The sequence below is a fragment of the Oncorhynchus mykiss genome, unplaced genomic scaffold (assembly GCF_013265735.2).
Source record: "Oncorhynchus mykiss isolate Arlee unplaced genomic scaffold, USDA_OmykA_1.1 un_scaffold_156, whole genome shotgun sequence".
NCBI lineage: Eukaryota > Metazoa > Chordata > Actinopteri > Salmoniformes > Salmonidae > Oncorhynchus > Oncorhynchus mykiss.
Window position 1 is genome coordinate 529418 of NW_023493666.1, and position 23153 is coordinate 552570.

The window sequence follows — 23153 nt, forward strand, 5'->3', positions numbered from 1 at the left end:
AATTTGAAGATGTTTGCAATTTCCCAAAATTAAAACATTTTTCTTGTTGCTTTGAAATGCTAAGACATTCATCTTTAATAATCTACTATTGCAAGGCCTGAGAATTATTGTGTCTGATTCTGCATCGCAAGATTGAGGTTAAAGGTCTCTTCTTACTTGTTAAATATCACTAGCTTTCCTCATTTGGACAGGATCACAACTTTGATGTCTACTGTTGCATAGCAAAGTCTGTATGATATCAAATAGGGTCGTTTAATTTCATTAGCTCAGCTAATTTGAACATGTTTGCAATTTCCCAAACTAAGGCATTGGTCTTGTTGCTTGGACATTGTTATTCAACTTTAATAATCTTAGACTGCAAGGCCTGAGAAATATTGTGTCTGATTCTGCATCGCAAGATTGAGGGAAAAGGTCTCTTCTTACTTGTTAAATATCACTAGCTTTCCTCATTTGGACAGGATCACAACTTTGATGTCTACTGTTGCATAGCAAAGTCTGTATGATATCAAATAGGGTCGTTTAATTTCATTAGCTCAGCTAATTTGTACATGTTTGCAATTTCCCTAAATATGGCATTGGTCTTGTTGCTTTGAAAAGCTTGGACATTGTTGTTCAACTTTAATAATCTAAGACTGCAAGGCCTGAGAATTATTGTGTCTGAATCTGCATCGCAAGATTGAGGAAAAGAGTATCTTTGTACTTGTTAAATATCATTAGCTTTCCTCATTCGGACAGGTTCACAACTTTGATGTCTGTTGTTGCTAAGCAATGTCTGTATGATGTCAAATAGGGGTGTATCACGTAGACTGCGTAGCCTAATGGATAAGGTGTCTGACTTCGAATCAGAAGATTGAGGGTTCGAGTCCCTTCGTGGTTGTTTAGTTTCATTTAGCTCAGCTAATTTGAACATATTTGCAATTTCCCAAACTAAGGCATTGGTCTTGTTGCTTGGACATTGTTATTCAACTTTAATAATCTTAGACTGCAAGGCCTGAGAATTATTGTGTCTGAATCTGCATCGCAAGATTGAAGGAAAGAGTATCTTTGTACTTGTCAAATATCATTAGCTTTCCTCATTCGGACAGGTTCACAACTTTGATGTCTGTTGTTGCTAAGCAATGTCTGTATGATGTGAAATAGGGATGTATTAAGTAGACTGTGTGGCCTAATGTATAAGGTGTCTGACTTTGAATATGAAAATTGTGGGTTTGAGTCCCTTCGTGGTTGTTAAATTTCCTTACCTCAGCTAATTTGAAGATTTTTGCAATTTCCCGAAATAAGGCATTGTTCTTGTTGCTTTGAAAAACTTGTACATTGTTGTTTAACTTTAATAATCTAAGACTGCAAGGCCTGAGAAATATTGTGTCTGATTCGGCATCGCAAGATTGAGGGACATAGTCTTTTCGTACTTGTAAAATATCACTAGCTGTCCTCATTCGGATAGGTTCACAACTTTGATGTCTGTTGTTGCTAAGCAACGTCTGTTTGATGTTATATCGGAGAATATGGAGTAGAAGGTGTTGCCTCGTGAATAAGGCGTCTGACTTCGAAACAGAAAATTGGGCTTTTGAGGCATTTTCGTGGTCGTTTAATTTCATTAAATCAGCTAATATGGACATGTTTGCAATTTCCCGAAATAAGGCATTGTTCTTGTTGCTTTGAAATGCTAAGACATTGTTATTCATCTTTAATAATCTAATATTGCAAGGCCTGAGAATTATTGTGTCTGATTCTGCATCGCAAGATTGAGGGAAAAGGTCTCTTCTTACTTGTTAAATATCACTAGCTTTCCTCATTTGGACAGGATCACAACTTTGATGTCTACTGTTGCATAGCAAAGTCTGTATGATATCAAATAGGGTCGTTTAATTTCATTAGCTCAGCTAATTTGTACATGTTTGCAATTGACCTAAATATGGCATTGGTCTTGTTGCTTTGAAAAGCTTGGACATTGTTGTTCAACTTTAATAATCTTAGACTGCAAGGCCTGAGAATTATTGTGTCTGAATCTGCATCGCAAGATTGAAGGAAAGAGTATCTTTGTACTTGTTAAATATCATTAGCTTTCCTCATTCGGACAGGTTCACAACTTTGATGTCTGTTGTTGCTAAGCAATGTCTGTATGATGTGAAATAGGGATGTATTAAGTAGACTGTGTGGCCTAATGGATAAGGTGTCTGACTTTGAATCTGAAAATTGTGGGTTTGAGTCCCTTCGTGGTTGTTAAATTTCCTTAGCTCAGCTAATTTGAAGATGTTTGCAATTTCCCAAAATTAAAACATTTTTCTTGTTGCTTTGAAATGCTAAGACATTCATCTTTAATAATCTACTATTGCAAGGCCTGAGAATTATTGTGTCTGATTCTGCATCGCAAGATTGAGGTTAAAGGTCTCTTCTTACTTGTTAAATATCACTAGCTTTCCTCATTTGGACAGGATCACAACTTTGATGTCTACTGTTGCATAGCAAAGTCTGTATGATATCAAATAGGGTCGTTTAATTTCATTAGCTCAGCTAATTTGAACATGTTTGCAATTTCCCAAACTAAGGCATTGGTCTTGTTGCTTGGACATTGTTATTCAACTTTAATAATCTTAGACTGCAAGGCCTGAGAAATATTGTGTCTGATTCTGCATCGCAAGATTGAGGGAAAAGGTCTCTTCTTACTTGTTAAATATCACTAGCTTTCCTCATTTGGACAGGATCACAACTTTGATGTCTACTGTTGCATAGCAAAGTCTGTATGATATCAAATAGGGTCGTTTAATTTCATTAGCTCAGCTAATTTGTACATGTTTGCAATTTCCCTAAATATGGCATTGGTCTTGTTGCTTTGAAAAGCTTGGACATTGTTGTTCAACTTTAATAATCTAAGACTGCAAGGCCTGAGAATTATTGTGTCTGAATCTGCATCGCAAGATTGAGGAAAAGAGTATCTTTGTACTTGTTAAATATCATTAGCTTTCCTCATTCGGACAGGTTCACAACTTTGATGTCTGTTGTTGCTAAGCAATGTCTGTATGATGTCAAATAGGGGTGTATCACGTAGACTGCGTAGCCTAATGGATAAGGTGTCTGACTTCGAATCAGAAGATTGAGGGTTCGAGTCCCTTCGTGGTTTTTTAGTTTCATTTAGCTCAGCTAATTTGAACATATTTGCAATTTCCCAAACTAAGGCATTGGTCTTGTTGCTTGGACATTGTTATTCAACTTTAATAATCTTAGACTGCAAGGCCTGAGAATTATTGTGTCTGAATCTGCATCGCAAGATTGAAGGAAAGAGTATCTTTGTACTTGTCAAATATCATTAGCTTTCCTCATTCGGACAGGTTCACAACTTTGATGTCTGTTGTTGCTAAGCAATGTCTGTATGATGTGAAATAGGGATTTATTAAGTAGACTGTGTGGCCTAATGTATAAGGTGTCTGACTTTGAATATGAAAATTGTGGGTTTGAGTCCCTTCGTGGTTGTTAAATTTCCTTACCTCAGCTAATTTGAAGATTTTTGCAATTTCCCGAAATAAGGCATTGTTCTTGTTGCTTTGAAAAACTTGTACATTGTTGTTTAACTTTAATAATCTAAGACTGCAAGGCCTGAGAAATATTGTGTCTGATTCGGCATCGCAAGATTGAGGGACATAGTCTTTTCGTACTTGTAAAATATCACTAGCTGTCCTCATTCGGATAGGTTCACAACTTTGATGTCTGTTGTTGCTAAGCAACGTCTGTTTGATGTTATATCGGAGAATATGGAGTAGAAGGTGTTGCCTCGTGAATAAGGCGTCTGACTTCGAAACAGAAAATTGGGCTTTTGAGGCATTTTCGTGGTCGTTTAATTTCATTAAATCAGCTAATATGGACATGTTTGCAATTTCCCGAAATAAGGCATTGTTCTTGTTGCTTTGAAATGCTAAGACATTGTTATTCATCTTTAATAATCTAATATTGCAAGGCCTGAGAATTATTGTGTCTGATTCTGCATCGCAAGATTGAGGGAAAAGGTCTCTTCTTACTTGTTAAATATCACTAGCTTTCCTCATTTGGACAGGATCACAACTTTGATGTCTACTGTTGCATAGCAAAGTCTGTATGATATCAAATAGGGTCGTTTAATTTCATTAGCTCAGCTAATTTGTACATGTTTGCAATTGACCTAAATATGGCATTGGTCTTGTTGCTTTGAAAAGCTTGGACATTGTTGTTCAACTTTAATAATCTTAGACTGCAAGGCCTGAGAATTATTGTGTCTGAATCTGCATCGCAAGATTGAAGGAAAGAGTATCTTTGTACTTGTTAAATATCATTAGCTTTCCTCATTCGGACAGGTTCACAACTTTGATGTCTGTTGTTGCTAAGCAATGTCTGTATGATGTGAAATAGGGATGTATTAAGTAGACTGTGTGGCCTAATGGATAAGGTGTCTGACTTTGAATCTGAAAATTGTGGGTTTGAGTCCCTTCGTGGTTGTTAAATTTCCTTAGCTCAGCTAATTTGAAGATGTTTGCAATTTCCAGAAATAAGGCATTGTTCTTGTTGCTTTGTTTGCAATTTCCCAAACTAAGGCATTGGTCTTGTTGCTTGGACATTGTTATTCAACTTTAATAATCTTAGACTGCAAGGCCTGAGAAATATTGTGTATGATTCTGCATCGCAAGATTGAGGGAAATAGTCTCTTCGTACTTGTTAAATATCACTAGCTTTCCTCATTTGGACAGGATCACAACTTTGATGTCTACTGTTGCATAGCAAAGTCTGTATGATATCAAATAGGGTCGTTTAATTTCATTAGCTCAGCTAATTTTTACATGTTTGCAATTTCCCTAAATATGGCATTGGTCTTGTTGCTTTGAAAAGCTTGGACATTGTTGTTCAACTTTAATAATCTAAGACTGCAAGGCCTGAGAATTATTGTGTCTGAATCTGCATCGCAAGATTGAAGAAAAGAGTATCTTTGTACTTGTTAAATATCATTAGCTTTCCTCATTCGGACAGGTTCACAACTTTGATGTCTGTTGTTGCTAAGCAATGTCTGTATGATGTCAAATAGGGGTGCATCACGTAGACTGCGTAGCCTAATGGATAAGGCGTCTGACTTCGAATCAGAAGATTGAGGGTTTGAGTCCCTTCGTGGTTGTTAAATTTCATTAGATCAGCTAATTTGAAGATGTTTGCAATTTCCCAAAATAAGACATTTTTCTTGTTGCTTTGAAATGCTAAGACATTCATCTTTAATAATCTACTATTGCAAGGCCTGAGAATTATTGTGTCTGATTCTGCATCGCAAGATTGAGGTTAAAGGTCTCTTCTTACTTGTTTAATATCACTAGCTTTCCTCATTTGGACAGGATCACAACTTTGATGTCTACTGTTGCATAGCAAAGTCTGTATGATATCAAATAGGGTCGTTTAATTTCATTAGCTCAGCTAATTTGAACATGTTTGCAATTTCCCAAACTAAGGCATTGGTCTTGTTGCTTGGACATTGTTATTCAACTTTAATAATCTTAGACTGCAAGGCCTGAGAAATATTGTGTATGATTCTGCATCGCAAGATTGAGGGAAATAGTCTCTTCGTACTTGTTAAATATCACTAGCTTTCCTCATTTGGACAGGATCACAACTTTGATGTCTACTGTTGCATAGCAAAGTCTGTATGATATCAAATAGGGTCGTTTAATTTCATTAACTCAGCTAATTTGTACATGTTTGCAATTTCCCTAAATATGGCATTGGTCTTGTTGCTTTGAAAAGCTTGGACAATGTTGTTCAACTTTAATAATCTAAGACTGCAAGGCCTGAGAATTATTGTGTCTGAATCTGCATCGCAAGATTGAAGAAAAGAGTATCTTTGTACTTGTTAAATATCATTAGCTTTCCTCATTCGGACAGGTTCACAACTTTGATGTCTGTTGTTGCTAAGCAATGTCTGTATGATGTCAAATAGGGATGTATCACGTAGACTGCGTGGCCTAATGGATAAGGCGTCTGACTTCGAATCAGAAGATTGAGGGTTTGAGTCCCTTCGTGGTTGTTAAATTTCATTAGATCAGCTAATTTGAAGATGTTTGCAATTTCCCAAAATAAGACATTTTTCTTGTTGCTTTGAAATGCTAAGACATTCATCTTTAATAATCTACTATTGCAAGGCCTGAGAATTATTGTGTCTGATTCTGCATCGCAAGATTGAGGTTAAAGGTCTCTTCTTACTTGTTAAATATCACTAGCTTTCCTCATTTGGACAGGATCACAACTTTGATGTCTACTGTTGCATAGCAAAGTCTGTATGATATCAAATAGGGTCGTTTAATTTCATTAGCTCAGCTAATTTGAACATGTTTGCAATTTCCCAAACTAAGGCATTGGTCTTGTTGCTTGGACATTGTTATTCAACTTTAATAATCTTAGACTGCAAGGCCTGAGAAATATTGTGTCTGATTCTGCATCGCAAGATTGAGGGAAAAGGTCTCTTCTTACTTGTTAAATATCACTAGCTTTCCTCATTTGGACAGGATCACAACTTTGATGTCTACTGTTGCATAGCAAAGTCTGTATGATATCAAATAGGGTCGTTTAATTTCATTAGCTCAGCTAATTTTTACATGTTTGCAATTTCCCTAAATATGGCATTGGTCTTGTTGCTTTGAAAAGCTTGGACATTGTTGTTCAACTTTAATAATCTAAGACTGCAAGGCCTGAGAATTATTGTGTCTGAATCTGCATCGCAAGATTGAAGAAAAGAGTATCTTTGTACTTGTTAAATATCATTAGCTTTCCTCATTCGGACAGGTTCACAACTTTGATGTCTGTTGTTGCTAAGCAATGTCTGTATGATGTCAAATTGGGATGTATCATGTAGATTGGTGGCCTAATGGATAAGGCGTCTGACTTCGAATCAGAAGATTGAGGGGTCGAGTCCCTTCGTGGTTGTTAAATTTCCTTAGCTCAGCTAATTTGAAGATGTTTGCAATTTCCCAAAATTAAAACATTTTTCTTGTTGCTTTGAAATGCTAAGACATTCATCTTTAATAATCTACTATTGCAAGGCCTGAGAATTATTGTGTCTGATTCTGCATCGCAAGATTGAGGTTAAAGGTCTCTTCTTACTTGTTAAATATCACTAGCTTTCCTCATTTGGACAGGATCACAACTTTGATGTCTACTGTTGCATAGCAAAGTCTGTATGATATCAAATAGGGTCGTTTAATTTCATTAGCTCAGCTAATTTGAACATGTTTGCAAATTCCCAAACTAAGGCATTGGTCTTGTTGCTTGGACATTGTTATTCAACTTTAATAATCTTAGACTGCAAGGCCTGAGAAATATTGTGTCTGATTCTGCATCGCAAGATTGAGGGAAAAGGTCTCTTCTTACTTGTTAAATATCACTAGCTTTCCTCATTTGGACAGGATCACAACTTTGATGTCTACTGTTGCATAGCAAAGTCTGTATGATATCAAATAGGGTCGTTTAATTTCATTAGCTCAGCTAATTTTTACATGTTTGCAATTTCCCTAAATATGGCATTGGTCTTGTTGCTTTGAAAAGCTTGGACATTGTTGTTCAACTTTAATAATCTAAGACTGCAAGGCCTGAGAATTATTGTGTCTGAATCTGCATCGCAAGATTGAAGAAAAGAGTATCTTTGTACTTGTTAAATATCATTAGCTTTCCTCATTCGGACAGGTTCACAACTTTTATGTCTGTTGTTGCTAAGCAATGTCTGTATGATGTCAAATAGGGGTGTATCACGTAGACTGCGTAGCCTAATGGATAAGGTGTCTGACTTCGAATCAGAAGATTGAGGGTTCGAGTCCCTTCGTGGTTTTTTAGTTTCATTTAGCTCAGCTAATTTGAACATATTTGCAATTTCCCAAACTAAGGCATTGGTCTTGTTGCTTGGACATTGTTATTCAACTTTAATAATCTTAGACTGCAAGGCCTGAGAATTATTGTGTCTGAATCTGCATCGCAAGATTGAAGGAAAGAGTATCTTTGTACTTGTCAAATATCATTAGCTTTCCTCATTCGGACAGGTTCACAACTTTGATGTCTGTTGTTGCTAAGCAATGTCTGTATGATGTGAAATAGGGATGTATTAAGTAGACTGTGTGGCCTAATGGATAAGGTGTCTGACTTTGAATATGAAAATTGTGGGTTTGAGTCCCTTCGTGGTTGTTAAATTTCCTTACCTCAGCTAATTTGAAGATGTTTGCAATTTCCCGAAATAAGGCATTGTTCTTGTTGCTTTGAAAAACTTGTACATTGTTGTTTAACTTTAATAATCTAAGACCGCAAGGCCTGAGAAATATTGTGTCTGATTCGGCATCGCAAGATTGAGGGACATAGTCTTTTCGTACTTGTAAAATATCACTAGCTGTCCTCATTCGGATAGGTTCACAACTTTGATGTCTGTTGTTGCTAAGCAACGTCTGTTTGATGTTATATCGGAGAATATGGAGTAGAAGGTGTTGCCTCGTGAATAAGGCGTCTGACTTCGAAACAGAAAATTGGGCTTTTGAGGCATTTTCGTGGTCGTTTAATTTCATTAAATCAGCTAATATGGACATGTTTGCAATTTCCCGAAATAAGGCATTGTTCTTGTTGCTTTGAAATGCTAAGACATTGTTATTCATCTTTAATAATCTAATATTGCAAGGCCTGAGAATTATTGTGTCTGATTCTGCATCGCAAGATTGAGGGAAAAGGTCTCTTCTTACTTGTTAAATATCACTAGCTTTCCTCATTTGGACAGGATCACAACTTTGATGTCTACTGTTGCATAGCAAAGTCTGTATGATATCAAATAGGGTCGTTTAATTTCATTAGCTCAGCTAATTTGTACATGTTTGCAATTGACCTAAATATGGCATTGGTCTTGTTGCTTTGAAAAGCTTGGACATTGTTGTTCAACTTTAATAATCTTAGACTGCAAGGCCTGAGAATTATTGTGTCTGAATCTGCATCGCAAGATTGAAGGAAAGAGTATCTTTGTACTTGTTAAATATCATTAGCTTTCCTCATTCGGACAGGTTCACAACTTTGATGTCTGTTGTTGCTAAGCAATGTCTGTATGATGTGAAATAGGGATGTATTAAGTAGACTGTGTGGCCTAATGGATAAGGTGTCTGACTTTGAATCTGAAAATTGTGGGTTTGAGTCCCTTCGTGGTTGTTAAATTTCCTTAGCTCAGCTAATTTGAAGATGTTTGCAATTTCCAGAAATAAGGCATTGTTCTTGTTGCTTTGTTTGCAATTTCCCAAACTAAGGCATTGGTCTTGTTGCTTGGACATTGTTATTCAACTTTAATAATCTTAGACTGCAAGGCCTGAGAAATATTGTGTATGATTCTGCATCGCAAGATTGAGGGAAATAGTCTCTTCGTACTTGTTAAATATCACTAGCTTTCCTCATTTGGACAGGATCACAACTTTGATGTCTACTGTTGCATAGCAAAGTCTGTATGATGTCAAATAGGGATGTATCACGTAGACTGCGTGGCCTAATGGATAAGGCGTCTGACTTCGAATCAGAAGATTGAGGGTTCGAGTCCCTTCGTGGTTGTTAAATTTCATTAGCTCAGCTAATTTGAAGATGTTTGCAATTTCCCAAAATAAGACATTTTTCTTGTTGCTTTGAAATGCTAAGACATTCATCTTTAATAATCTACTATTGCAAGGCCTGAGAATTATTGTGTCTGATTCTGCATCGCAAGATTGAGGTTAAAGGTCTCTTCTTACTTGTTAAATATCACTAGCTTTCCTCATTTGGACAGGATCACAACTTTGATGTCTACTGTTGCATAGCAAAGTCTGTATGATATCAAATAGGGTCGTTTAATTTCATTAGCTCAGCTAATTTGAACATGTTTGCAATTTCCCAAACTAAGGCATTGGTCTTGTTGCTTGGACATTGTTATTCAACTTTAATAATCTTAGACTGCAAGGCCTGAGAAATATTGTGTCTGATTCTGCATCGCAAGATTGAGGGAAAAGGTCTCTTCTTACTTGTTAAATATCACTAGCTTTCCTCATTTGGACAGGATCACAACTTTGATGTCTACTGTTGCATAGCAAAGTCTGTATGATATCAAATAGGGTCGTTTAATTTCATTAGCTCAGCTAATTTTTACATGTTTGCAATTTCCCTAAATATGGCATTGGTCTTGTTGCTTTGAAAAGCTTGGACATTGTTGTTCAACTTTAATAATCTAAGACTGCAAGGCCTGAGAATTATTGTGTCTGAATCTGCATCGCAAGATTGAAGAAAAGAGTATCTTTGTACTTGTTAAATATCATTAGCTTTCCTCATTCGGACAGGTTCACAACTTTGATGTCTGTTGTTGCTAAGCAATGTCTGTATGATGTCAAATAGGGGTGTATCACGTAGACTGCGTAGCCTAATGGATAAGGTGTCTGACTTCGAATCAGAAGATTGAGGGTTCAAGTCCCTTCGTGGTTGTTTAGTTTCATTTAGCTCAGCTAATTTGAACATATTTGCAATTTCCCAAACTAAGGCATTGGTCTTGTTGCTTGGACATTGTTATTCAACTTTAATAATCTTAGACTGCAAGGCCTGAGAAATATTGTGTCTGAATCTGCATCGCAAGATTGAAGGAAAGAGTATCTTTGTACTTGTCAAATATCATTAGCTTTCCTCATTCGGACAGGTTCACAACTTTGATGTCTGTTGTTGCTAAGCAATGTCTGTATGATGTGAAATAGGGATGTATTAAGTAGACTGTGTGGCCTAATGGATAAGGTGTCTGACTTTGAATATGAAAATTGTGGGTTTGAGTCCCTTCGTGGTTGTTAAATTTCCTTACCTCAGCTAATTTGAAGATGTTTGCAATTTCCCGAAATAAGGCATTGTTCTTGTTGCTTTGAAAAACTTGTACATTGTTGTTTAACTTTAATAATCTAAGACTGCAAGGCCTGAGAAATATTGTGTCTGATTCGGCATCGCAAGATTGAGGGACATAGTCTTTTCGTACTTGTAAAATATCACTAGCTGTCCTCATTCGGATAGGTTCACAACTTTGATGTCTGTTGTTGCTAAGCAACGTCTGTTTGATGTTATATCGGAGAATATGGAGTAGAAGGTGTTGCCTCGTGAATAAGGCGTCTGACTTCGAAACAGAAAATTGGGCTTTTGAGGCATTTTCGTGGTCGTTTAATTTAATTAAATCAGCTAATATGGACATGTTTGCAATTTCCCGAAATAAGGCATTGTTCTTGTTGCTTTGAAATGCTAAGACATTGTTATTCATCTTTAATAATCTAATATTGCAAGGCCTGAGAATTATTGTGTCTGATTCTGCATCGCAAGATTGAGGGAAAAGGTCTCTTCTTACTTGTTAAATATCACTAGCTTTCCTCATTTGGACAGGATCACAACTTTGATGTCTGTTGTTGCTAAGCAACGTCTGTTTGATGTTATATCGGAGAATATGGAGTAGAAGGTGTTGCCTCGTGAATAAGGCGTCTGACTTCGAAACAGAAAATTGGGCTTTTGAGGCATTTTCGTGGTCGTTTAATTTCATTAAATCAGCTAATATGGACATGTTTGCAATTTCCCGAAATAAGGCATTGTTCTTGTTGCTTTGAAATGCTAAGACATTGTTATTCATCTTTAATAATCTAATATTGCAAGGCCTGAGAATTATTGTGTCTGATTCTGCATCGCAAGATTGAGGGAAAAGGTCTCTTCTTACTTGTTAAATATCACTAGCTTTCCTCATTTGGACAGGATCACAACTTTGATGTCTACTGTTGCATAGCAAAGTCTGTATGATATCAAATAGGGTCGTTTAATTTCATTAGCTCAGCTAATTTGTACATGTTTGCAATTGACCTAAATATGGCATTGGTCTTGTTGCTTTGAAAAGCTTGGACATTGTTGTTCAACTTTAATAATCTTAGACTGCAAGGCCTGAGAATTATTGTGTCTGAATCTGCATCGCAAGATTGAAGGAAAGAGTATCTTTGTACTTGTTAAATATCATTAGCTTTCCTCATTCGGACAGGTTCACAACTTTGATGTCTGTTGTTGCTAAGCAATGTCTGTATGATGTGAAATAGGGATGTATTAAGTAGACTGTGTGGCCTAATGGATAAGGTGTCTGACTTTGAATCTGAAAATTGTGGGTTTGAGTCCCTTCGTGGTTGTTAAATTTCCTTAGCTCAGCTAATTTGAAGATGTTTGCAATTTCCAGAAATAAGGCATTGTTCTTGTTGCTTTGTGTGCAATTTCCCAAACTAAGGCATTGGTCTTGTTGCTTGGACATTGTTATTCAACTTTAATAATCTTAGACTGCAAGGCCTGAGAAATATTGTGTATGATTCTGCATCGCAAGATTGAGGGAAATAGTCTCTTCGTACTTGTTAAATATCACTAGCTTTCCTCATTTGGACAGGATCACAACTTTGATGTCTACTGTTGCATAGCAAAGTCTGTATGATGTCAAATAGGGATGTATCACGTAGACTGCGTGGCCTAATGGATAAGGCGTCTGACTTCGAATCAGAAGATTGAGGGTTCGAGTCCCTTCGTGGTTGTTAAATTTCATTAGCTCAGCTAATTTGAAGATGTTTGCAATTTCCCAAAATAAGACATTTTTCTTGTTGCTTTGAAATGCTAAGACATTCATCTTTAATAATCTACTATTGCAAGGCCTGAGAATTATTGTGTCTGATTCTGCATCGCAAGATTGAGGTTAAAGGTCTCTTCTTACTTGTTAAATATCACTAGCTTTCCTCATTTGGACAGGATCACAACTTTGATGTCTACTGTTGCATAGCAAAGTCTGTATGATATCAAATAGGGTCGTTTAATTTCATTAGCTCAGCTAATTTGAACATGTTTGCAATTTCCCAAACTAAGGCATTGGTCTTGTTGCTTGGACATTGTTATTCAACTTTAATAATCTTAGACTGCAAGGCCTGAGAAATATTGTGTCTGATTCTGCATCGCAAGATTGAGGGAAAAGGTCTCTTCTTACTTGTTAAATATCACTAGCTTTCCTCATTTGGACAGGATCACAACTTTGATGTCTACTGTTGCATAGCAAAGTCTGTATGATATCAAATAGGGTCGTTTAATTTCATTAGCTCAGCTAATTTTTACATGTTTGCAATTTCCCTAAATATGGCATTGGTCTTGTTGCTTTGAAAAGCTTGGACATTGTTGTTCAACTTTAATAATCTAAGACTGCAAGGCCTGAGAATTATTGTGTCTGAATCTGCATCGCAAGATTGAAGAAAAGAGTATCTTTGTACTTGTTAAATATCATTAGCTTTCCTCATTCGGACAGGTTCACAACTTTGATGTCTGTTGTTGCTAAGCAATGTCTGTATGATGTCAAATAGGGGTGTATCACGTAGACTGCGTAGCCTAATGGATAAGGTGTCTGACTTCGAATCAGAAGATTGAGGGTTCAAGTCCCTTCGTGGTTGTTTAGTTTCATTTAGCTCAGCTAATTTGAACATATTTGCAATTTCCCAAACTAAGGCATTGGTCTTGTTGCTTGGACATTGTTATTCAACTTTAATAATCTTAGACTGCAAGGCCTGAGAAATATTGTGTCTGAATCTGCATCGCAAGATTGAAGGAAAGAGTATCTTTGTACTTGTCAAATATCATTAGCTTTCCTCATTCGGACAGGTTCACAACTTTGATGTCTGTTGTTGCTAAGCAATGTCTGTATGATGTGAAATAGGGATGTATTAAGTAGACTGTGTGGCCTAATGGATAAGGTGTCTGACTTTGAATATGAAAATTGTGGGTTTGAGTCCCTTCGTGGTTGTTAAATTTCCTTACCTCAGCTAATTTGAAGATGTTTGCAATTTCCCGAAATAAGGCATTGTTCTTGTTGCTTTGAAAAACTTGTACATTGTTGTTTAACTTTAATAATCTAAGACTGCAAGGCCTGAGAAATATTGTGTCTGATTCGGCATCGCAAGATTGAGGGACATAGTCTTTTCGTACTTGTAAAATATCACTAGCTGTCCTCATTCGGATAGGTTCACAACTTTGATGTCTGTTGTTGCTAAGCAACGTCTGTTTGATGTTATATCGGAGAATATGGAGTAGAAGGTGTTGCCTCGTGAATAAGGCGTCTGACTTCGAAACAGAAAATTGGGCTTTTGAGGCATTTTCGTGGTCGTTTAATTTCATTAAATCAGCTAATATGGACATGTTTGCAATTTCCCGAAATAAGGCATTGTTCTTGTTGCTTTGAAATGCTAAGACATTGTTATTCATCTTTAATAATCTAATATTGCAAGGCCTGAGAATTATTGTGTCTGATTCTGCATCGCAAGATTGAGGGAAAAGGTCTCTTCTTACTTGTTAAATATCACTAGCTTTCCTCATTTGGACAGGATCACAACTTTGATGTCTACTGTTGCATAGCAAAGTCTGTATGATATCAAATAGGGTTGTTTAATTTCATTAGCTCAGCTAATTTGTACATGTTTGCAATTTCCCTAAATATGGCATTGGTCTTGTTGCTTTGAAAAGCTTGGACATTGTTGTTCAACTTTAATAATCTAAGACTGCAAGGCCTGAGAATTATTGTGTCTGAATCTGCATCGCAAGATTGAAGAAAAGAGTATCTTTGTACTTGTTAAATATCATTAGCTTTCCTCATTCGGACAGGTTCACAACTTTGATGTCTGTTGTTGCTAAGCAATGTCTGTATGATGTCAAATAGGGATGTATCACGTAGACTGAGTGGTCTAATGGATAAGGCGTCTGACTTTGAATCAGAACATTGAGGGTTCGAGTCCCTTCGTGGTTGTTTAGTTTCATTTAGCTCAGCTAATTTGAACATGTTTGCAATTTCCCAAACTAAGGCATTGGTCTTGTTGCTTGGACATTGTTATTCAACTTTAATAATCTAATATTGCAAGGCCTGAGAATTATTGTGTCTGATTCTGCATCGCAAGATTGAGGGAAAAGGTCTCTTCTTACTTGTTAAATATCACTAGCTTTCCTCATTTGGACAGGATCACAACTTTGATGTCTACTGTTGCATAGCAAAGTCTGTATGATATCAAATAGGGTCGTTTATTTTCATTAGCTCAGCTAATTTGTACATGTTTGCAATTTCCCTAAATATGGCATTGGTCTTGTTGCTTTGAAAAGCTTGGACATTGTTGTTCAACTTTAATAATCTAAGACTGCAATGCCTGAGAATTATTGTGTCTGAATCTGCATCGCAAGATTGAAGAAAAGAGTATCTTTGTACTTGTTAAATATCATTAGCTTTCCTCATTCGGACAGGTTCACAACTTTGATGTCTGTTGTTGCTAAGCAATGTCTGTATGATGTCAAATAGGGATGCATCACATAGACTGCGTGTATTCAACTTTAATAATCTTAGACTGCAAGGCCTGAGAAATATTGTGTATGATTCTGCATCGCAAGATTGAGGGAAATTGTCTCTTCGTACTTGTTAAATATCACTAGCTTTCCTCATTTGGACAGGATCACAACTTTGATGTCTACTGTATGATGTGAAATAGGGATGTATTAAGTAGACTGTGTGTTCTAATGGATAAGGTGTCTGACTTTGAATCTGAAAATTGTGGGTTTGAGTCCCTTCGTGGTTGTTAAATTTCCTTAGCTCAGCTAATTTGAAGATGTTTGCAATTTCCCGAAATAAGGCATTGTTCTTGTTGCTTTGAAAAACTTGTACATTGTTATTCAACTTTAATAATCTTAGACTGCAAGGCCTGAGAAATATTGTGTATGATTCTGCATCGCAAGATTGAGGGAAATTGTCTCTTCGTACTTGTTAAATATCACTAGCTGTCCTCATTCGGACAGGATCACAACTTTGATGTCTGTTGTTGCTAAGCAATGTCTGTATGATGTCAAATAGGGATGCATCACATAGACTGTGTGGCCTAATGGATAAGGCGTCTGACTTCGAATCAGAAGATTGAGGGTTCGAGTCCCTTCGTGGTTGTTTAGTTTCATTTAGCTCAGCTAATTTGAACATGTTTGCAATTTCCCAAACTAAGGCATTGGTCTTGTTGCTTGGACATTGTTATTCAACTTTAATAATCTTAGACTGCAAGTCCTGAGAAATATTGTGTATGATTCTGCATCGCAAGATTGAGGGATATTGTCTCTTCGTACTTGTTAAATATCACTAGCTTTCCTCATTTGGACAGGATCACAACTTTGATGTCTACTGTTGCATAGCAAAGTCTGTATGATATCAAATAGGGTCGTTTAATTTCATTAGCTCAGCTAATTTGTACATGTTTGCAATTTCCCTAAATATGGCATTGGTCTTGTTGCTTTGAAAAGCTTGGACATTGTTGTTCAACTTTAATAATCTAAGACTGCAAGGCCTGAGAATTATTGTGTCTGAATCTGCATCGCAAGATTGAAGAAAAGAGTATCTTTGTACTTGTTAAATATCATAAGCTTTTCTCATTCGGACAGGTTCACAACTTTGATGTCTGTTGTTGCTAAGCAATGTCTGTATGATGTGAAATAGGGATATATTAAGTAGACTGTGTGGCCTAATGGATAAGGTGTCTGACTTTGAATCTGAAAATTGTGTGTTTGAGTCCCTTCGTGGTTGTTAAATTTCCTTAGCTCAGCTAATTTGAAGATGTTTGCAATTTCCCGAAATAAGGCATTGTTCTTGTTGCTTTGAAAAACGTATACATTGTTGTTTAAATAGGTATGTATCACGTAGACTGCGTGGCCTAATGGATAAGGCGTCTGACTTCGAATCAGAAGATTGAGGGTTCGAGTCCCTTCGTGGTTGTTTAGTTTCATTTAGCTCAGCTAATTTGAACATATTTGCAATTTCCCAAACTAAGGCATTGGTCTTGTTGCTTGGACATTGTTATTCAACTTTAATAATCTTAGACTGCAAGGCCTGAGAAATATTGTGTATGATTCTGCATCGCAAGATTGAGGGAATTTGTCTCTTCGTACTTGTTAAATATCACTAGCTGTCCTCATTCGGACAGGATCACAACTTTGATGTCTGTTGTTGCTAAGCAATGTCTATATGATGTCAAATAGGGATGCATCACATAGACTGCGTGGCCTAATGGATAAGGCGTCTGACTTCGAATCAGAAGATTGAGGGTTCGAGTCCCTTCGTGGTTGTTTAGTTTCATTTAGCTCAGCTAATTTGAACATGTTTGCAATTTCCCAAACTAAGGCATTGGTCTTGTTGCTTGGACATTGTTATTCAACTTTAATAATCTTAGACTGCAAGGCCTGAGAAATATTGTGTATGATTCTGCATCGCAAGATTGAGGGAAATAGTCTCTTCGTACTTGTTAAATATCACTAGCTTTCCTCATTTGGACAGGATCACAACTTTGATGTCTACTGTTGCATAGCAAAGTCTGTATGATGTCAAATAGGGATGTATCATGTAGATTGCGTGGCCTAATGGATAAGGCGTCTGACTTCGAATCAGAAGATTGAGGGTTCGAGTCCCTTCGTGGTTGTTAAATTTCATTAGCTCAGCTAATTTGAAGATGTTTGCAATTTCCCAAAATAAGACATTTTTCTTGTTGCTTTGAAATGCTAAGACATTCATCTTTAATAATCTACTATTGCAAGGCCTGAGAATTATTGTGTCTGATTCTGCATCGCAAGATTGAGGTTAAAGGTCTCTTTGTACTTGTTAAATATCATTAGCTTTCCTCATTCGGACAGGTTCACAACTTTGATGTCTGTTGTTGCTAAGCAATGTCTGTATGATGTCAAATAGGGGTGTATCATGTAGACTGCGTAGCCTAATGGATAAGGTGTCTGACTTCGAATCAGAAGATTGAGGGTTCGAGTCCCTTCGTGGTTGTTTAGTTTCATTTAGCTCAGCTAATTTGAACATATTTGCAATTTCCCAAACTAAGGCATTGGTCTTGTTGCTTGGACATTGTTATTCAACTTTAATAATCTTAGACTGCAAGTCCTGAGAAATATTGTGTATGATTCTGCATCGCAAGATTGAGGGATATTGTCTCTTCGTACTTGTTAAATATCACTAGCTTTCCTCATTTGGACAGGATCACAACTTTGATGTCTACTGTTGCATAGCAAAGTCTGTATGATATCAAATAGGGTCGTTTAATTTCATTAGCTCAGCTAATTTGTACATGTTTGCAATTTCCCTAAATATGGCATTGGTCTTGTTGCTTTGAAAAGCTTGGACATTGTTGTTCAACTTTAATAATCTAAGACTGCAAGGCCTGAGAATTATTGTGTCTGAATCTGCATCGCAAGATTGAAGACTAAGGCATTGGTCTTGTTGCTTGGACATTGTTATTCAACTTTAATAATCTTAGACTGCAAGGCCTGAGAAATATTGTGTATGATTCTGCATCGCAAGATTGAGGGAAATAGTCTCTTCGTACTTGTTAAATATCACTAGCTTTCCTCATTTGGACAGGATCACAACTTTGATGTCTACTGTTGCATAGCAATGTCTGTATGATGTCAAATAGGGATGCATCACATAGGCTGCGTGGCCTAATGGATAAGGCGTCTGACTTCGAATCAGAAGATTGAGGGTTCGAGTCCCTTCGTGGTTGTTTAGTTTCATTTAGCTCAGCTAATTTGAACATGTTTGCAATTTCCCAAACTAAGGCATTGGTCTTGTTGCTTGGACATTGTTATTCAACTTTAATAATCTTAGACTGCAAGGCCTGATAATTATTGTGTCTGAATCTGCATCGCAAGATTGAGGGAAATAGTCTCTTCGTACTTGTTAAATATCAATAGCTTTCCTCATTTGGACAGGATCACAACTTTGATGTCTACTGTTGCATAGCAAAGTCTGTATGATGTCAAATAGGGATGTATCACGTAGATTGCGTGGCCTAATGGATAAGGCGTCTGACTTCGAATCAGAAGATTGAGGGTTCGAGTCCCTTCGTGGTTGTTAAATTTCATTAGCTCAGCTAATTTGAAGATGTTTGCAATTTCCCAAAATAAGACATTTTTCTTGTTGCTTTGAAATGCTAAGACATTCATCTTTAATAATCTACTATTGCAAGGCCTGAGAATTATTGTGTCTGATTCTGCATCGCAAGATTGAGGTTAAAGGTCTCTTTGTACTTGTTAAATATCATTAGCTTTCCTCACTCGGACAGGTTCACAACTTTGATGTCTGTTGTTGCTAAGCAATGTCTGTATGATGTCAAATAGGGGTGTATCATGTAGACTGCGTAGCCTAATGGATAAGGTGTCTGACTTCGAATCAGAAGATTGAGGGTTCGAGTCCCTTCGTGGTTGTTTAGTTTCATTTAGCTCAGCTAATTTGAACATATTTGCAATTTCCCAAACTAAGGCATTGGTCTTGTTGCTTGGACATTGTTATTCAACTTTAATAATCTTAGACTGCAAGGCCTGAGAATTATTGTGTCTGAATCTGCATCGCAAGATTGAAGGAAAGAGTATCTTTGTACTTGTCAAATATCATTAGCTTTCCTCATTCGGACAGGTTCACAACTTTGATGTCTGTTGTTGCTAAGCAATGTCTGTATGATGTGAAATAGGGATGTATTAAGTAGACTGTGTGGCCTAATGGATAAGGTGTCTGACTTTGAATATGAAAATTGTGGGTTTGAGTCCCTTCGTGGTTGTTAAATTTCCTTACCTCAGCTAATTTGAAGATGTTTGCAATTTCCCGAAATAAGGCATTGTTCTTGTTGCTTTGAAAAACTTGTACATTGTTGTTTAACTTTAATAATCTAAGACTGCAAGTCCTGAGAAATATTGTGTATGATTCTGCATCGCAAGATTGAGGGAAATTGTCTCTTCGTACTTGTTAAATATCACTAGCTTTCCTCATTTGGACAGGATCACAACTTTGATGTCTACTGTTGCATAGCAAAGTCTGTATGATATCAAATAGGGTCGTTTAATTTCATTAGCTCAGCTAATTTGTACATGTTTGCAATTTCCCTAAATATGGCATTGGTCTTGTTGCTTTGAAAAGCTTGGACATTGTTGTTCAACTTTAATAATCTAAGACTGCAAGGCCTGAGAATTATTGTGTCTGAATCTGCATCGCAAGATTGAAGAAAAGAGTATCTTTGTACTTGTTAAATATCATTAGCTTTTCTCATTCGTACAGGTTCACAACTTTGATGTCTGTTGTTGCTAAGCAATGTCTGTATGATGTGAAATAGGGATATATTAAGTAGACTGTGTGGCCTAATGGATAAGGTGTCTGACTTTTAATCTGAAAATTGTGGGTTTGAGTCCCTTCGTGGTTGTTAAATTTCCTTAGCTCAGCTAATTTGAAGATGTTTGCAATTTCCCGAAATAAGGCATTGTTCTTGTTGCTTTGAAAAACGTATACATTGTTGTTTAAATAGGGATGTATCACGTAGACTGCGTGGCCTAATGGATAAGGCGTCTGACTTTGAATCAGAAGATTGAGGGTTCGAGTCCCTTCGTGGTTGTTTAGTTTCATTTAGCTCAGCTAATTTGAACATATTTGCAATTTCCCAAACTGAGGCATTGGTCTTGTTGCTTGGACATTGTTATTCAACTTTAATAATCTTAGACTGCAAGGCCTGAGAATTATTGTGTCTGAATCTGCATCGCAAGATTGAAGGAAAGAGTATCTTTGTACTTGTCAAATATCATTAGCTTTCCTCATTCGGACAGGTTCACAACTTTGATGTCTGTTGTTGCTAAGCAATGTCTGTATGATGTGAAATAGGGATGTATTAAGTAGACTGTGTGTTCTAATGGATAAGGTGTCTGACTTTGAATCTGAAAATTGTGGGTTTGAGTCCCTTCGTGGTTGTTAAATTTCCTTAGCTCAGCTAATTTGAAGATGTTTGCAATTTCCCGAAATAAGGCATTGTTCTTGTTGCTTTGAAAAACTTGTACATTGTTATTCAACTTTAATAATCTTAGACTGCAAGGCCTGAGAAATATTGTGTATGATTCTGCATCGCAAGATTGAGGGAAATTGTCTCTTCGTACTTGTTAAATATCACTAGCTGTCCTCATTCGGACAGGATCACAACTTTGATGTCTGTTGTTGCTAAGCAATGTCTGTATGATGTCAAATAGGGATGCATCACATAGACTGTGTGGCCTAATGGATAAGGTGTCTGACTTTGAATCTGAAAATTGTGGGTTTGAGTCCCTTCGTGGTTGTTAAATTTCCTTAGCTCAGCTAATTTGAAGATGTTTGCAATTTCCCGAAATAAGGCATTGTTCTTGTTGCTTTGAAAAACGTATACATTGTTGTTTAAATAGGGATGTATCACGTAGACTGCGTGGCCTAATGGATAAGGCGTCTGACTTCGAATCAGAAGATTGAGGGTTCGAGTCCCTTCGTGGTTGTTTAGTTTCATTTAGCTCAGCTAATTTGAACATATTTGCAATTTCCCAAACTAAGGCATTGGTCTTGTTGCTTGGACATTGTTATTCAACTTTAATAATCTTAGACTGCAAGGCCTGAGAACTATTGTGTCTGAATCTGCATCGCAAGATTGAAGAAAAGAGTATCTTTGTACTTGTTAAATATCATTAGCTTTTCTCATTCGGACAGGTTCACAACTTTGATGTCTGTTGTTGCTAAGCAATGTCTGTATGATGTGAAATAGGGATATATTAAGTAGACTGTGTGGCCTAATGGATAAGGTGTCTGACTTTGAATCTGAAAATAGTTGGTTTTTAGTCCCTTCGTGGTTGTTAAATTTCCTTAGCTCAGCTAATTTGAAGATGTTTGCAATTTCCCGAAATAAGGCATTGTTCTTGTTGCTTTGAAAAACGTATACATTGTTGTTTAAATAGGGATGTATCACGTAGACTGCGTGGTCTAATGGATAAGGCGTCTGACTTCGAATCAGAAGATTGAGGGTTCGAGTCCCTTCGTGGTTGTTTAGTTTCATTTAGCTCAGCTAATTTGAACATATTTGCAATTTCCCAAACTAAGGCATTGGTCTTGTTGCTTGGACATTGTTATTCAACTTTAATAATCTTAGACTGCAAGGCCTGAGAATTATTGTGTCTGAATCTGCATCGCAAGATTGAAGGAAAGAGTATCTTTGTACTTGTCAAATATCATTAGCTTTTCTCATTCGGACAGGTTCACAACTTTGATGTCTGTTGTTGCTAAGCAATGTCTGTATGATGTGAAATAGGGATATATTAAGTAGACTGTGTGGCCTAATGGATAAGGTGTCTGACTTTTAATCTGAAAATTGTGGGTTTGAGTCCCTTCGTGGTTGTTAAATTTCCTTAGCTCAGCTAATTTGAAGATGTTTGCAATTTCCCGAAATAAGGCATTGTTCTTGTTGCTTTGAAAAACGTATACATTGTTGTTTAAATAGGGATGTATCACGTAGACTGCGTGGCCTAATGGATAAGGCGTCTGACTTCGAATCAGAAGATTGAGGGTTCGAGTCCCTTCGTGGTTGTTTAGTTTCATTTAGCTCAGCTAATTTGAACATATTTGCAATTTCCCAAACTGAGGCATTGGTCTTGTTGCTTGGACATTGTTATTCAACTTTAATAATCTTAGACTGCAAGGCCTGAGAATTATTGTGTCTGAATCTGCATCGCAAGATTGAAGGAAAGAGTATCTTTGTACTTGTCAAATATCATTAGCTTTCCTCATTCGGACAGGTTCACAACTTTGATGTCTGTTGTTGCTAAGCAATGTCTGTATGATGTGAAATAGGGATGTATTAAGTAGACTGTGTGTTCTAATGGATAAGGTGTCTGACTTTGAATCTGAAAATTGTGGGTTTGAGTCCCTTCGTGGTTGTTAAATTTCCTTAGCTCAGCTAATTTGAAGATGTTTGCAATTTCCCGAAATAAGGCATTGTTCTTGTTGCTTTGAAAAACTTGTACATTGTTATTCAACTTTAATAATCTTAGACTGCAAGGCCTGAGAAATATTGTGTATGATTCTGCATCGCAAGATTGAGGGAAATTGTCTCTTCGTACTTGTTAAATATCACTAGCTGTCCTCATTCGGACAGGATCACAACTTTGATGTCTGTTGTTGCTAAGCAATGTCTGTATGATGTCAAATAGGGATGCATCACATAGACTGTGTGGCCTAATGGATAAGGTGTCTGACTTTGAATCTGAAAATTGTGGGTTTGAGTCCCTTCGTGGTTGTTAAATTTCCTTAGCTC

The 23153-nt window shown here is 36.8% G+C and overlaps 21 non-coding genes across 21 annotated transcripts; all 21 read left to right on the forward strand.

Annotated features, from left to right (window-relative positions):
- Nucleotides 1-804: 804 nt before the first annotated feature.
- trnar-ucg lies at nucleotides 805-877 on the forward strand. The gene has a single exon. It is a non-coding gene; the product is annotated as a tRNA-Arg (tRNA).
- A 2171-nt stretch (nucleotides 878-3048) lies between these two features.
- Nucleotides 3049-3121, forward strand: trnar-ucg. The gene has a single exon. It is a non-coding gene; the product is annotated as a tRNA-Arg (tRNA).
- A 1940-nt stretch (nucleotides 3122-5061) lies between these two features.
- Nucleotides 5062-5134, forward strand: trnar-ucg. The gene has a single exon. It is a non-coding gene; the product is annotated as a tRNA-Arg (tRNA).
- An 824-nt stretch (nucleotides 5135-5958) lies between these two features.
- trnar-ucg lies at nucleotides 5959-6031 on the forward strand. The gene has a single exon. It is a non-coding gene; the product is annotated as a tRNA-Arg (tRNA).
- A 1721-nt stretch (nucleotides 6032-7752) lies between these two features.
- On the forward strand, nucleotides 7753-7825 carry trnar-ucg. The gene has a single exon. It is a non-coding gene; the product is annotated as a tRNA-Arg (tRNA).
- A 1663-nt stretch (nucleotides 7826-9488) lies between these two features.
- Nucleotides 9489-9561, forward strand: trnar-ucg. Its single transcript has one exon. It is a non-coding gene; the product is annotated as a tRNA-Arg (tRNA).
- An 824-nt stretch (nucleotides 9562-10385) lies between these two features.
- trnar-ucg lies at nucleotides 10386-10458 on the forward strand. The gene has a single exon. It is a non-coding gene; the product is annotated as a tRNA-Arg (tRNA).
- Nucleotides 10459-12481: 2023 nt separating this feature from the next.
- trnar-ucg lies at nucleotides 12482-12554 on the forward strand. The gene has a single exon. It is a non-coding gene; the product is annotated as a tRNA-Arg (tRNA).
- An 824-nt stretch (nucleotides 12555-13378) lies between these two features.
- On the forward strand, nucleotides 13379-13451 carry trnar-ucg. The gene has a single exon. It is a non-coding gene; the product is annotated as a tRNA-Arg (tRNA).
- Nucleotides 13452-15897: 2446 nt separating this feature from the next.
- trnar-ucg lies at nucleotides 15898-15970 on the forward strand. The gene has a single exon. It is a non-coding gene; the product is annotated as a tRNA-Arg (tRNA).
- A 743-nt stretch (nucleotides 15971-16713) lies between these two features.
- trnar-ucg lies at nucleotides 16714-16786 on the forward strand. The gene has a single exon. It is a non-coding gene; the product is annotated as a tRNA-Arg (tRNA).
- A 277-nt stretch (nucleotides 16787-17063) lies between these two features.
- On the forward strand, nucleotides 17064-17136 carry trnar-ucg. The gene has a single exon. It is a non-coding gene; the product is annotated as a tRNA-Arg (tRNA).
- A 277-nt stretch (nucleotides 17137-17413) lies between these two features.
- Nucleotides 17414-17486, forward strand: trnar-ucg. Its single transcript has one exon. It is a non-coding gene; the product is annotated as a tRNA-Arg (tRNA).
- A 280-nt stretch (nucleotides 17487-17766) lies between these two features.
- trnar-ucg lies at nucleotides 17767-17839 on the forward strand. Its single transcript has one exon. It is a non-coding gene; the product is annotated as a tRNA-Arg (tRNA).
- Nucleotides 17840-18499: 660 nt separating this feature from the next.
- Nucleotides 18500-18572, forward strand: trnar-ucg. Its single transcript has one exon. It is a non-coding gene; the product is annotated as a tRNA-Arg (tRNA).
- A 277-nt stretch (nucleotides 18573-18849) lies between these two features.
- On the forward strand, nucleotides 18850-18922 carry trnar-ucg. Its single transcript has one exon. It is a non-coding gene; the product is annotated as a tRNA-Arg (tRNA).
- Nucleotides 18923-19202: 280 nt separating this feature from the next.
- On the forward strand, nucleotides 19203-19275 carry trnar-ucg. Its single transcript has one exon. It is a non-coding gene; the product is annotated as a tRNA-Arg (tRNA).
- A 1102-nt stretch (nucleotides 19276-20377) lies between these two features.
- trnar-ucg lies at nucleotides 20378-20450 on the forward strand. The gene has a single exon. It is a non-coding gene; the product is annotated as a tRNA-Gln (tRNA).
- An 825-nt stretch (nucleotides 20451-21275) lies between these two features.
- trnar-ucg lies at nucleotides 21276-21348 on the forward strand. The gene has a single exon. It is a non-coding gene; the product is annotated as a tRNA-Arg (tRNA).
- Nucleotides 21349-21815: 467 nt separating this feature from the next.
- trnar-ucg lies at nucleotides 21816-21888 on the forward strand. The gene has a single exon. It is a non-coding gene; the product is annotated as a tRNA-Arg (tRNA).
- A 466-nt stretch (nucleotides 21889-22354) lies between these two features.
- On the forward strand, nucleotides 22355-22427 carry trnar-ucg. The gene has a single exon. It is a non-coding gene; the product is annotated as a tRNA-Arg (tRNA).
- The last annotated feature ends 726 nt before the right edge of the window (nucleotides 22428-23153 follow it).